This window comes from Talpa occidentalis, unplaced genomic scaffold (assembly GCF_014898055.3).
Source record: "Talpa occidentalis isolate TD23 unplaced genomic scaffold, MPIMG_talOcc4v2.1 talOcc4.4, whole genome shotgun sequence".
NCBI classification, from domain to species: domain Eukaryota; kingdom Metazoa; phylum Chordata; class Mammalia; order Eulipotyphla; family Talpidae; genus Talpa; species Talpa occidentalis.
Window position 1 is genome coordinate 38255825 of NW_023604295.1, and position 15753 is coordinate 38271577.

Below are 15753 nucleotides of genomic sequence, written 5' to 3' on the forward strand. Positions count from 1 at the left end.
TCCCTGAATGGGAGGACAAATCCATGATTCACTCAGAGAAAGGGACAGGAGCATTCCTACTCTAAAGAGGTAAAACCTGATACAAAAAGATTTAGTGTCATGCAAGAGCCAGGAAGCAATTCTTCTGCAACATCTAGCATGATTCAGACCCTTAAAGGATAATTATATATGTTTCTGGAAGATTAGAGATATTTGATAGTTGAGATAAGAGCAGTAAATATGATTAAGGGGACAAATATCAGCTCTGTGAGGGAAATAAAATAACAGTAGTAAGGTGAGATTAGACCATAGGCAGACCTTGGGGTTGTCTGCTGGTACTGAATGTGACTACAGTGGTAAGTTCGATTTAATTTCTAACAACATAAAACATTCTACAACTGAGGAATCTTAATGCTAGACAACCTGCAGAAATAGCACATTACTTAACTCTTAATAAGACATATTTTATCATTTTTGTAAATGGAGCTTAATTAATATTTCTGCTCCCCAACCCAGCAAATGCATGTTAGTTTAAGAGTCTAATTCTATTGCTAGAAAGAACATCCACGATGGATTGTTTCAGTTTCAAGCTTATGAATAAATAGCAAATTTGTGATCTTTATCACACTGTCTAGGGAAGGGTTATAATCACCAGACCACTGACTACTTGTCTGTACCTGTCCAGTAGGAAAAGACGATGTGAGGGAGGCATTCTGAGACAATAATTTCTTTCAGAGGAAAAGGTGATGAAACACACACCAGTCCTCTGAGAAGACCCTTCTCAGTGGTCTTTAAACCACCATCTCTCTCCCACGACTCAGAGGTAGTGCTGTCTAGGCATGGGGCAGGATGAAATGACAGTGAAAGCAAGGTGCAGCCTCTGAGCACAAGCAGCTTTCAAGACCACAGGGTCACAGTGGAGCTAGGACTTTGCCCCCTCCAATCCTCCTAGAAGCATCAGAGCTGTAATTCCAGTGAAAACAAAAATGCCCCTGACCTACCATTATAACTCTTCAGAACTTCACTTGACTCTACATAGATAAGATGGGCAGGAAACAGAAGATTACTTCCAATTTGGGGCAATCCCACAACTTTAACAAGTGGTAACTTTGAATTTTATTCTTAAGTCTTTAACCCCACCAAGAACTCCATCAGTGAAATAACTTTCATAATTTTGATACACATTATCAGTTTTTTGGCGATAATCATACATTTTTGAGTACTTGAATCTAGAAAATATCTGCACAAAAAATAGTTTTTTAACAAGAATTTCTTTTGCACTATTTCTAATACATAATAAAAATACTATGAATACTCACGTATCCATCAGCCTGCTTGAGCAAATCTTGACAATTTGTCACACTTCTTTCAGTTTTAAGTGATAAAAAAACTACAGATAGAATATTCTGTTCTGCTCTCCTGTCATTTGCAGAGGTCATGTCTATCCCAAAAGGTATCATTCTCAAGCATGTTTCCATCATTTTACCATATATGTGTAGTCATAAGCAATGTTTAGTTTTATTTATTTATTTTTTAAATTTATTTATTTTTATTTATACAAGCACTGGATATAGTCAGAAGCGCGGGAGGGTGAGAGAATTCACCAGAGCCAGAGCGGGGAGCAGAGCAGGCAGAAGGACCGAAGTACACTGCTGAGGGGAGCAGCGGGCGGCAGGAGAGGTCTGCGAGCCATGTGGGGCCCTCCTCGGGTGGCCAGGGAGCAGCTGGGGATGGAACCGGCGCTGCAGAGGCTGCGGGCAGCCTCGCAACCCAGCGCTCACCCGCTGCTCCACCGGGGAGACCCTAGCAATGTTTAGTTTTATGTTTAACATTAAATAAATGGTGTTGTGTCCATAGAAATCATTCTGCCATTCTGCAACTTGGCTATATAAACTTAATGTCTTCGAGATTTACCCCTGTTGGAAATACAGCTCTGGTACATTCATTCTAATTGTTGTATGGTATTCCAATTTCATTCCATTTTCCACAGAACCTTGTACCTGAAATGATGAAAGAGTAAGTATTTTGTCCAATTCTTAGAAGTAATGACTCAAACTTAGTTCTTACCCAAGAGTCCGAGTAAGAACATGCTCTTTTTACTGCAAAACTGATTCCTGAAAAAAGGAGAGGAAATTACAAAGGCTTCACCCAAAATCCTTTGGCTGCAAGTTAGGGAAAGAAAACCTCCAGTCTCACCACTGTTTCTACATTCTTTATTGTACAAACAAGGCCACCAACTTATGTACAGAAGATGCTAAAATGGATCTCTGATTTTTTAAAGCTGAACAACAATCTAGGAAAATAAAACACAGACGGCATATTTGGTGCTACTAAGGAATTAATGTTAACTTTTTTGAAGGCGTGATGTTAAACACACTGTTATGTTAAGCAGGGAAAAAAGCTGCTTAATGTTTAAAGAGTTTCGGCTTTGCTAGGTCAAAAGAGTTGTCATGCTTCGTTGCACAAAAATGTGAATGTACTTAATTAACACCATTGAACTATGCACTTAAAAATGATGAAGACAGTACATTTTATGTTGTATTTTACCACAAATTTTTAAAAAGGGGTAAATTGTATGTTGGGATTTGATTTAAAATAATTCAGGGTGGGGTGGGGAATTACTGATGAAGCAAATTTAGTTGGATTGATAACTATTGAGCTTGGTGATAGGTAAATAGGGTTTTGTTAAACTAATCTCCCTATTTTTATGTTTGAAATTCTCCAAATCCAACTCTTAAATAAGGGTTTAGGTCAACCAAATACAAATTCATTTCATTAATAAGTTGTTTTTACTTTTGAGTAAAAATAAAATGGGAGCATATTTTTCAAACGCTAAAGACCTTGAGACTAGCTTTACCTGCTGTGATTCTGGGATGGACAGTGCTTTTCTTAACTGCCGATGACTCACCTGGGGACCTTGTTAAAATGCTGCTTCTGTTCAGCATGATCGAGGTAGGGCCTGAAATTGTGCATTTCTAACAAGCTCCTAGCATTGCGGCAGTCCACAGGTCACACATTGAATAGCAAGGAAATAAGGGACTTACAGGCAGCAAGCAAGTATTTGCACAGGCACAAGTCAGCAAAACTTTATTTAGATTGCTTCCCTGGGGACTAGAAGGGCATCAACACTGCCGCTCTGTTCTGGGTGCAACCCACCCCTTCCCCCCCAACCCCCACCAGGGGAGTCAGGCCTCAGTATTCAATTAGTGGTCATCACCAAAAGGGAGGACCCTACCAAAACAGAAGAATCCTAACAATCACGTTAATCACGTTTACTTTTTGAGGCCAGCCTGTACATCTAAAGGCATTCAACATCAGGGAAAATTTACTGTCCAGACAGATTTCTACTCCTACTAAGAACTGAATCAAAGACACATGTTTTAGAAGTTAAAGTTCAGAGACTCAGGCAAGACTTGGTTTTCATTGACGAATCACAAGAAGGTTAAAAGACCACAATATCTTGGAAATGCTAGTAAATTCCATCTGATAATGAAATAAAATTTACTTAAACATATAAGATCCTAAACTATAAACTCTCTAAAGAACCCCAAAATGAATTTCTACCTAATAAAAAGCATTATTCAGGGAATGCTTTAGTTCCTCTAATGTCTAGTGGTCAGCAGTTGGTCTTCTGTCCACAGATACTACTCTGTTGTCTGCTCGATGACAGATGCCCAGAGGCAGAGACTGTGCCTGAGACACTGCCTCTCACCAGTTCTGCATGATCACAGCTCCCATTTGTTGAGAGCTTTCTAAGTGCTAGTAAGTGCTGAGCAGCTTATATAAACTTTTTCACTTAAAATGCTTTGACTACATTCATTGTCTTTTGAAATCTAATTAGAAGCCTCTAAATCCATTCCCCCCAACCCTGCAAAGATTTTTTTTCCTAAAATGGTAAGTTTTGCTTCTCTCAAAAAAAAAAAAAAAAAAGTTTGTAAAGAATGTACTGTGTTTTCCTTGACTCCTGACCATTCACGTAGACATGACAGGGACACACCCTGAGGCGGAGGGAACAGAAGCAAGCCACACCCGTCCAGCCTTCGACACCCACATAGTCCAGTGGTAAAGTCACTTGAAGAAAAATTAAAATATATTTTAATTACTGAACACACACACACACACACACACCCCATACTTTTTAAATTCCATTCAAAGCAAACAGAGGAAATTCTTCTAACAAAAGGATTAAGGAGGTCTCTATTAAAATGGTTTTTAAGCTAGGCCTGGAGTACAGGTACTTAAAATATTTGAAGAAGAAAAACATATGAACTAAGGCACCGAAGCATGTCTGAACTGAGACCAGCAAGTAGCTTGGAATGGCTGGAATGCAGAGATCCAATCTGCTGGGACTCCAGGAGAAGAAAACTCAATGAATTGGTTATTCTCAGAGGTTCCTCAGCTCTAAATCTCTATTTCTGCACTTAACAGTTAATTTTGACTTAATGTATTTCATTTTTTTAAAAACGCTCACCGTGCCTAGCTCTCAGAAGCATTTCCCTGGGGCTGCTAGCTACAGGGGAACTCCAAGACACGTGCCCAGTCCAGATCCTGCCTGTCCCTAGGGTTTAAGATAGGGTGGTAAAGAAATATGTCCATATGTGTTTTCTAGAGTCCAAAAAACAAAATGAAACAATAAAAATGTGGCTTAATGCGTAAGATGAATTCAAAGTGTTGACTTCAGAAACTCAGTCTTCTCTGTAAAGGATAGATTTCAAGACATAAGAAATATATAATGCTGTTTCTGAAACTATAACCAGTCAGAAAAGCAATTCTTTTTACTCTTATTTCCAGAATACATAGAAACAAGAGTAAACTTTTTCTGGACATCATTCTGTGTTTCTGGAAAAATATCTTCTTGGGATAAATAACAAAAGCAAGTTCCTGTGTCTGTCCCAAGATAGGTATGAGAATCAAATATATGAAAGTGATTGTTAATGACAAAGTAATAAACAAATGAGTGAAAAGTCCCCCACTTGTCTATTTTCACAGATCACAGAGGCCAGCAGAAATTTCCATCAGAAATAAAAGAACTAAGATGATTTTCCCTAGTGTTCACAACACACAGACTTAAACCATGATTTGAGTGAACCCTGAAAATTCAAGACAGCAGATAAAGAGCTTCTACTTTAAAGAAAGACTGGACTTTAGAGTGTAGAAGACTTAGTTTTTAATGCTGATGTGGCACTGTGTCAAAGGTAAGTCTGTGCTTCCTGCATAGTTTCTAGGTATTGAAAAAGTCTGATGCAATCCATTCTGTAAGCAGTGAGTAAAAGAAAGTCTTACCTATAAAGTCAACAGTGGGCACCATGCCTCTTTCTTGACTTCACGGGTACAAACTCATAAATTCTGAAAGCCAAGAAGCCAAGTGATTGTGCTATCTTGTAAAAACCTGTGAAACAAGTGAATTTCAGCAAAAATGATCTATGCTGTGAGAATAAAGCACAAAGTCCTATCGGCCACCCTCTCATCCCTCATGGCATGTGGTTACTGATGCAGAAAGCACAGGCCTCTCTTAAGTCCCTAAATATCAGATCCAAGCAGTGCAAAGGAGAGGGAGATGGAATGGCTTTGTTCAAATATTAATAATAAAAATTGAAAGATGAACTTGATTGGGGGTAACTGTTGGTGACAAGTTTTATCCAAATCTAAAGTTGTTGTATTTTTAGAGGTCATTTTCAATATTTCTTAACAGTTTATATCAAAGGAAAAGAACACTATTCAGGGGCAGCTGAAACCAAAGATATATTTATTAATAGAATACAAAACATGAACCATTATCTAACATATAAAAAGTTCTTCTGGAAACGTCCTATATTTATCTCCAGTAGGTAGGCAAGGTCCTGCCTTGATATACCTAAACTCACTGTCTTACCTCACTCCCCACAAGAGGCAACTCAATCTTGGCTGCAATAAATACACATCTCTCCTTCCCTCCATCCCACACCTCCTCCCACCACAGTCAGCTCTACACTCCAAAGCTGATACCTTGGCTCACTGCTATCTCTCTTCCTCCCCTCAAAACACTGGAGACTAAAAACTTCCAAGAGAGAATGAGGCTACAGAAATTTTCTCTCCAGAACAGTGATGGTTGCCATTCTTCTTAGATATCAACTATGTCAGGTATTGTGCTGAGTGTCTTATACATTATTTAAACCTCAGAAATATAAAATGAATTGGCATGAGATTCAAGGAAGTTAAGACTCATGCCAAGAGTTAGGTAGGAAAACACAAAGCCGGGATTCAGACCAAGGACAGTCCAATTCCAAAGTCCTTGCTCTTTGTTTTTTTCCCACCTCTACAAGCATTAGTAAATGAAAGCATTGGGGCTGAAGGCTGACAAGGGCACTGAGAGATCTAACATCTTATTCCCAACAGTTTTAATCTGTGGGTCCAGTATTCCACATGCCTGAACACATCTTGTCCCTGCCTAATCATTTACCCACAACAAGATCTGGACAGGGAGGGAAGGGAGCGTATCAGGGCAACTCTTACATGAGTTTGCTCCTATCCATTTTATGTCTCACACATAGCTGGAGCTCTGTGGTCTTCTGGCCCTGCCTGCTTAAGACCTGCCCATCCTCAGTTCTCTTCATCCAAAAACAGATCATCCTTCAGCTTGTGTCTATGAGAAAGTGTTCAAAATCTGTCTAAACCAAAAGTTGCTAACTGCCTAATATATGCTGACACTCTGCTTGATGTTTTACTTGCATTAGCTTAGTAAAGTCTCAAAAATCCCCATGATGATGTATGTATTCACATAACCAGCATCAATATTGGACACCTTTTCTATGCACAGTCACGTTTATATATGTTTGTGTGTATGAAATATAATATATATTTCCATATGTTATATAATATGGAAAGTTCAGAGAGGTTAAGTAGCTGAATATGAAGTGGCAGAGAATAAAGACTCAAAAAGCCTTGACAAAAGGTGATAAGGTTTTGAAAACATCTCTAATAAATTATTGGTTCAATATTCAATAATACACAAGTATCTTCACATACATTATCTCATGTAACTCATCAAATCTACAATTTGTTTTAAAGAAAATATTGTTTCTCCATTTTGCCAAATGCTGGTAACCAATAAAAGTAATTTTATTAAGGGTACATCTAGGTATGTTACCTTTTAACTCCTGATGAATCACAAACCTTCAAGTAGAGGAGCCTTTCTTCCCTTGCATAGCATAGTAAGCCTAACATGCCTGTTTGCACAAAAAGTAATATAAGAATATCCCTAACAAGTAGTAAATATTCTATTACCAAACCAAACCAACTTCAAAAGCTTCAGTTGAAGACCAACTTCAACATACACTTACAAATTTCTTCTCTGTGCCAAAATTTATTGTTCTATCTTATATAAAGTATACAGTCCTAGGGATCTCAGTCTGGTAGTTGGATGGGAAATAGAGAAAGGAAATAGAGAGAGAAAATGAAGTCTAAAGGGAGTAGTTTGGTGCTGGTAAGTGGATAAGCAGATTCTACATTCCTACAGTTTTTTATGAGGAACCCTAAATTTCAATTTTTTTTTTAAATCATTACCTGAATAGTTAGTTGTGGCCATCTAATTCATTTGCATCTTTGATTTCAACATAATCGGGGCCAGGGCCTCCCCAGTGGCGCAGTGGTTGAGCGCAGCTCTGTGAAGCTCTCCACAACCTCTGCAGCGCTGGTTTGATTTCCCGGCCGGCCAGGGAGAAACCCACATGGCTTGGCAGACCTCTCCTGCCTTACCCACTGCTCCCCTCAGCAGTGTCTTTGGTGCATCTGCCTATTCTGTTCCCTGATCTGTCTCAGGTAAATTCTCTCACCTTCCTGCACATCTGGCCTGCACCCCGTTTCTTGTATAAATAAATAAATCTTAAAAAAAATAATTGGGCCAAACATAAGTCTGAAAATCAAATTCAGGCTGTAGACAGCTCCTATCACCTGGATTAGAACATACTCATGTAACAGAAGGTGTATAAGAAAAGCATCATAAGAGACACGGATTTGTTTCCAACTTGGTAAGTAAAAAACAAAGTGGGGAGGTTTTTGCAAATAGACTGTGTGAGAGAGGAGCTGACAGGGGTTCCCTTCTGCAGAACATTTTCAAGAGCTTCCTTCACAGGGCGAGTGTGCTGTCAAACCAGGTTCGGATTGGGCATTGGATAGTACAGGGCCTGGCACCTGGAACACACTCAAGAGATAGTAGTAGTAGCATAGAAAAAGTTTGAATTTGAATAGGTTTGCCACAGCAAGCTACTTAATATCTCTGTGCCTCATTTCCCTCCTCTAAAAAAATGTGCTGGCAAAGACCAAGCCTCAATAAACGCCAGCTATGTTTATGGTTGCAGAGGTGTCCCCCAAAGTAAAATGTGACCAGTGAGAAAAGCAAAGCAAAGCTACGAACCTAGGTCAAAAGTTTCAGCAAATGATGTTCTAAGAGTTTAATCTGATTTCAGGGATATTAGTCAAACGATCTGCACTTTAAAAGCTTGGTGATTAGCTTGGGAAAAAGCAAAACGACTTACCTCACAGATTTAGGGGTGAAAGCACTTTGTATACTGTAATGTGTCAAACCATAAATAAACAAATTATGAGAGCAAATAGGAAACACGTGCATGAAGACCACACAGAGCACAGGAGGGAGGAGGCCCCTGGTTGCTGACACATGAAGAACTGAGCTGAAGAGCAACCTTTTGTTAAGTTCCAAGATCAGCTTCCAAAATGCCTTCACACCCAAAGCCTAGCTGGGGCTCACATTCGCCAGCAACTGGGGGTTCGGAGCGTTCCCATTCTACAGGTGAAGATTTAAAAATGGGGTCACCTAAGTTAAAGGGCAACCACATGTATCACCCTGCCCACCTGTCGCAGGACACAAATACGCGGGAGAACAGATTAGAAAATAATATCAGCTAATTTTAGAACGTAAAAACAATAAATTTTAGTTCTTAAAACGTATGAGTGTGTGTGTGTATGTTTTCAAATTATCTTAATCTCATGCTAAATACTCTGACTACTGGGTGTAAAGTTCTTGACTTTTCCATAAAAGTCAAAGTATAATATATAAAAATTTTTTAAAAAAATGCTGAATTTTTTTCCTTTTTAATTTTTTTTTTTCATATGGCCAGTACAGGCAGACTGGGGGCTAATGGTACAGCAATTGAAAAGAGAAAGCAGCTTGATAATTACCCTAATGTTTCTAATAGAGTTACATACACAACGGGCATAGAATTATGTGGGGAGGGGGTTGCACTGGATACCTCTGAGCCTTTGAAATCATATTACTTAGAACTTGGCAAATGAGCAGTATTTAAAAAAGATTAAGATGAATTTCCCACTTGGTATCCTATTTAATTTGCACAAAATTATTTGGCTGTCACCTTCTGTGTAAGCTGCTTGGGGTCTTTTTGGTGTTTTGCACCGTGCAGTCACAGTCCACTGAGTGGGCAGCCCTGACTTCTGCACCACTAATAGCAGTGAGGCCAGGCAACCAGCCCAAACAGAGGCCAGGACTCCCTGGAGTTTAATGAGTCACGCTTGCTTCCAGCCACAGGAGGGAATCTCAGCTTCCCCGTGTGTTGTGTGATGTGACGCCAGGACTTCCTCAAATGAAAACAGAAACTGCTCTTCAGACAGTCCCTAGAAACATAAATAACTAATCCAAACCACAGCAAATCACAACATCTAACCTACGCATTTCCTAAGTACAGCTATTTGATCAATGTTTTGACAACAATAAGAGAAATGCCTCTACTTATGGAATCCTAAAATTGTGGACTAGAAGCAAAGCCCATTTTCCCCATTTTATAGCGGGGAGAGTGAAAGGGGAAGTGACTTTCTGGAGATGATGAAATTAGAAAAAGAGCAAGATCTCAAACATCCCATGAAATTGCGATAATGCTCCATTTCCTGAAATACCTGGGAAACATCCTCAACAATTCCTAGCCTTGTGGATATAGGCTACAATGATCACCTCTTAGAACCCAGCCCAGGCAATTACCAGGCCTGGGTTATCTCCCCACAGCTGATTTCTTAATAAAGTATAGCCTCCCCCAAGCTTGGAGTCCAGCTCTCTCCCTGCCCCCCTGAAGATAAGCACAGGGCCTTTTTCATCTTATGTCTCTACCTCTCATCACAACAGAAACACAGGAGGTAACTTGACCAACAAACTCAAAAACACTTAAGAATAGCCAGTATCTTACACTCTTTTTGCTCATAACCCATAATATGGAGGTTCAGGTTATTTTTATTTCTTTGTTTTCCCCTGAGGAGGTATTAGATTTCTTCTGTTCCTGAAAAGCAGAGATGAAACTCCACCCCCTGCATTACTTAAGAAGCCCTCTTCTCTTCCCTCCCCCCAGCACCCCATACCTTCACCTAGCTCCTTCACCTCACCTCCACACATTCTGCCTAGGGCTGGGCCTCTGTGAAGGGGCAGCTTTCCCTCAAGAGAAAGATTCCCTTTACTCTTATTCTCACCCAACCATAACAAAAAGGTAACTTTGGTAAGATGGGCATTGGTAAGAAATAATCCTTTTTGCCTCACTTTTTAGAACATATTCCAAGCTCTTCTTGATTCCAAGATTCTTGGCATCTAACTCATCTTCAACTTCAAGTTCACCAACCCTCTCCACACAAATAGCCTATTACTGAGTCTTAAATAAGCAGGAGGTGAATGTAACTGGGCAGTAGGTAGAAGGGGTCAGGGACTTACAGGGGAATTGTTCCATGGCACCTACTACTCAAGGAAATCACTTTTTAATACCTTTACTTTTGGTACAGGGTATACCTTCTTTATTTCACAACAGGTGCCCATCTTCAGCACCACCCTAAATTTTCAAAAGGACTGGTGCAATCTTAAACTCTGAGTGAGAGTTTCACTTTTTTCTCCCATCTGAAAGTATATCCCAATCATTGCCAAGTGAAGTGACCCCTAAATTATCTCCCTCTTTTCTATGTAAAAGATATTACTTTAAGCATCAGATTCAAAATATCTACTTTATTTTAATTACATTAACCCAGCCAAGCAAGAGATTTTCAATCCATTCACCAATCCCTCTGGGGAGGGAGGACTCTGTCCCTCTCCCAAAGGTCTACTTGGCTGGGTTTGCAGGATGACTGGGTAGATCTGCTGCTTGCTCATCCCACACTTTTTGAAATGTCTGGGAAACTATTAAAAGACATTATAAATGCCTTTACATTTCCTTGAAAATCTAGCTTTTATTTACAAGATTTGAAAAATCACTATGAGCATCATTCTATCAACTTGAGAAAATATTGCACCAAATGTTTGCACAAAGAATCACACCATACCCTTATTTGGACAACTGTATGCCACGCCTCTGTTCATAGGCTAACACACGAATTCCATTTAGAGAAAGGCAAAAAGTATTTTCAGCAAAAACATGGAAGAGAAGGGCAGTTTCATGTAATGTGTTGCTCACTGAATGCACCACACTTGCTTTCATTTAATTCTTAAAAAGCCTTATGAAGTTGGCATTCTCTTCCCAAATATTAAACAGAGAATAAGAGAGGAAACATATCCCTGTCTCATTAACAACAAAACAGGCTCAGAAAGGATAGTTTGCCCAAGGTATCAGGGCTATCAGGTAACAGACCCAGGAGCCTGACTCCAAAGTCCACATCTCTCTTCCATTCTTCCACCCTGCTTATGCAATCATCCAATCGAGGAGACCACACCAGGGTTTATTTCCTCTTTATGGCAGTGATACCTCCTTTCCAGAACCAGCGGGACAAAGGCACAGTACTGCTCCTCTCTAACAAGGACATTTAACGAAGAGCACAAATTTTGCTACAAGGACACTTTGGCTATAAAATCAGCCCTCCAATTAGCCTGGTATTCTGCTAACATCTCGCAGATATTAACAGCACTTCAAGATACTAGTTACTGAGGTGCCTCAATTCGCAACCATGCAAAGTTGTACAACTCCTTGATATTTGGAGTTCAGTATTGGGGTGTCTTGGGTGTCCCTACAGGAGCTTGTGTCTAGCTGTGGGACCACTGGAGGGGATGGAGGATGGTAATTGAAAGGAGTAGGGCATCTACAGACAACAGCAGTAAGAAATGGTGGGGGAGAGAAAGCGAGGGAGAGCCAATAGCGCCATTCTCAGTATTTCTGAAATGAATGACAAGGTGTGACAATAAATGATAAGTTCTTCTGAGAGAGACAGCAGACAAGGAATAGGAAGATGGGGGAGTTAATAACAAACTTGTCCTTTTATACTAAACAATTTCCCTTCAATAGATCAAACAACTCTGTGAAGTCCAGGAGATATTTATTATAAATTGGTGACATGATAAAGCAGAGGCTTGGCAGTTCACCCAGTCTGCTCAAGGTTTACAAGCTAGTCATCGGCAGGTTTCCAAGCCCAGGACTGCTCCTGATCACAAGCCTCTGCAGAGATGGACAGACAGCGGCCTCACTCACTTAGAGGCTAAGTACTAAGTTTCTAGCTCCCATTCTGCCTACACAGCAGTGGAGATACGGGATTATGACAAAGAACAGAGCTGCTGGTCGGTACCAGCTGACTGTGACCATATAGGAAATAAGGTCAAGTGCTACTGAATTTTCAATTTGCAAAACTGGTTTGGGGAAAATCTCTCAACTTTTAAATGTGTGCTCTGAATTTTGAAAAACACCATGATGGTTAAACCAAACACATATACACGGGAAAGTGAGACCAGGTAACCAGTTCTACACCTAATGTAAATGTAAAATGAAGGGCCAGACCAAGTGTCTGGTTCCTGACTAAGAGGCCACAGGGGGTTGATTTATTGGTGAAATAAATTCATATGTCCACCAAGAATTAGCACTGCTTCTCATGCATATATACTATTTTTCAAACATATGTAGATGCCATTATAATAAAATTCAAAGTAATTCATATGATTAACTAAGTTCATATTGTAACAGGGTGGTCCCCAGGAAAGGGGGAGGTTCCCTGCCCCACCCAAGAGAGGGTGGAGCTGAGCAGGGAGAGGAGAAGCTGCAGAGGAGACTGAGGAAGGAAGGAAGCAGGATGGAGCCAGGAGACCTGGAGGAGGCGCATGGAGCCTAGAGACACGTGAAGAAACTGCGCTTGTCTTTTGGTCGTGGACTGGGTGACACAGATATGGGTGAGACCCATGGGGAGGTGACAATGGCAGCCTTTATCTTAATGTTGATTTTGCTCTTTTCCTTCCGGGCTTGTCTGGTTGTTTTTGACCCTTTTCTGTGGGTCCCCACTGGAAGATGCTTTAGACTTGAGGCAGGCTTTGGGGCCTCGTTCTGGGCCAATCCCATATGAATGGACTTTTACCCACGAGGGGATGGGTAACTTTGGGTGCTTCATTTAGAAACTAGACTCTTTGCCATACCTGTATTGTTTCCTAATTTTATTAAAGTTCCTTCCCATTAAAGTCTCATATGTTTTGTGTTGATGCGGCAGATGGCAGAACCCATTCAGAATAGGCAGGTTTGCGGGGTTTGGGCTGCCCCTCTCCCTGTCCTATAACAATAGTAGCTTTCTATGTTTATTCATTTGCCCCCCACCCCTGCCATGAACAGTCAACATATAACCACTAGCACTGAGCCCTCATAATTATTTTAGTTTAAAAAAAACAACCCTCCTATTTAGAAAAGGTTGGAAACAATTGGACTAGGTCATTTCTAAAGCTCATAATTTATAATTCCATGATTGAATGCTACAAAGAGACAGGAGACCAGCAAAGAAAAAAAAAAGTGTCATAAACACACCAAGGTATCTCCTAAAAACTCAATACATGCATGGCCATCTCCATGCCTTATGGCAAACTGTACCACCAACTGCTCATATTCAGAGCAAAAGATAAATAGCAATAGATACTGCAACAGGGTGGTCCCCAGGAAAGGGGGAGGTTCCCTGCCCCACCCAAGGGAGGGTGGAGCTGAGCAGCAAGAGAAGAAGCTGCAGGAAGAGACGGAGGAAGGAAGCAGGATGGAGCCAGGAGACCTGGAGGAGGCGCATGGAGCCTAGAGACACGTGAAGAAACTGCGCTTGTCTTTTGGTCGTGGACTGGGTGACACAGATGTGGGTGAGACCCGTGGGGAGGTGACAATGGCAGCTTTTATCTTGATGTTGATTTTGCTCTTTTCCTTCCGGGCTTATCTGGTTGTTTGTGACCCATTTCTGTGGGTCCCCACTGGAAGATGCTTTAGACTTGTGGCAGGCTTTGGGGCCTTGTTCTGGGCCAATCCCATATGGATGGACTTTTACCCACGAGGGGATGGGTAACTTTGGGTGCTTCATTTAGAAACTAGACTTTTTGCCTTACCTGTGTTGTTTCCTAGTTTAATTATAGTTCCTTCCCATTAAAGTCTCATATGTTTTGTGTTGATGCGGCGGATGGCAGAACCCATTTAGAATAGGCAGGTTTGCGGGGCTTGGGCTGCCCCTCTCCCTGTCCTATAACAATACCAGCAATACTTATTCAACATCTCCCCAATATTTACTGAATAATCATGTTTCAGGCGAGTTAAAAGACAAAAACAGACACTCGATATACTACTACTGAACTTCTATGGCAGCAGGAAATAGCAGACATCAATCACCAGACATGTAAATCCATAACAGATTAGTGCAACTAAGGCACTTGTGAAGCTAAATGCCATGTTAAGAGTCTGACTGCACTGGGCTGGCCTGAAAGGCCTCCTCAAGAAGGGTTGATTTGGTTAAGCTGAAATGTCATGAGTAAGAAGAAGTTAAAGGGGTATGGGGTGGTACTGGAGATGGGGCATTCTTGCAGAGGGCTGAATGGGTGGGGATATGGCATATTGGTATGTCTAAAGACCTAGAAAGCCAATGTGGTTGAAACCAATAGAATGAGGGCATCTGAGTTTTGAGATGAAGCTTAAAAAGGCAATAGGAGACCGAGCATTGAGACCTCATCAGATTTAAAACAATGAGGCTCTAACGTAAAAAAAAAAAAAAAAGGCTGCAATGTGGGTTCTGCACACGGTACCCATTACATAGCAGGGACACAGATATTTGGTAAAACTGAAGTGGTGATAGGAGATGAAGATAAAGATGAGACATGCTCTGGGTACCAAAAGGCCTTATAAAATACCCTGAGGATTCTGATCGTTATGTGAAGAATAACGGTCTATCCCTAAGCGTTTAGGCATATTTAAAAGATGACATAGAATGTGATGGATTTAAGAGATGCAAGACTGGGAGCAGAAAACCCTGTGAAATTACTGCAGTTGCAGCAGTAGCCCAGGCTAGGGTGGCAACATGGGAGTGGAGAGAAGAAATAGAGTCTAAGGAAACAGACAGAATAGATAGTTCCTTTTCAGCTCTGGAGTAGAAAAATGAGAGAGAGCTCAGGATGAATGCCAAGTTCCCATCTCAGGCACTTTGGTGAATGGTGGTGTGGCCAGATTTGGAATACAAATTGGACACTTTGATTTGTGGCAACTTTGGGTCATCCAAGTGGAATTGTCAAAAAGACAGGTAAGAGTTAGGCACAGACTTAGGAGGCAGGAGCACAGGAAAATGGAACAGCTGTAATATAGATCAGAGGAAGTGTGACTGGAAGAGCAGCACAGTCACCAGGGATTGGGCAAAGTCCATCTTCTAAGTGGAGATTGAAAAAGGGGAGAAGAAAAGGGATATGTTGCCATGGAAACCCAGGGAGGGGCATTTAGGTGCAATTCAAATGGGGAATGACAACCAAGGCCATACTTTGTTTTCTTTGTTTTGATTTGGTTTCTCCTTGAGGGCATTGGTCATTATCTGTACTTTATTTTT

The 15753-nt window shown here is 40.8% G+C and overlaps 2 protein-coding genes across 8 annotated transcripts in view; both read right to left on the reverse strand.

The window, feature by feature from the left end:
* FGF12 (fibroblast growth factor 12) overlaps positions 1 to 15753 on the reverse strand; it is a 638738-nt gene that overhangs the window by 610229 nt on the left and 12756 nt on the right. The window lies entirely within an intron of this gene.
* The window catches only part of MB21D2 (Mab-21 domain containing 2), a 101247-nt gene that overhangs the window by 72023 nt on the left and 13471 nt on the right, over positions 1 to 15753 (reverse strand). The gene's annotated exons all lie outside the window — the stretch shown is intronic.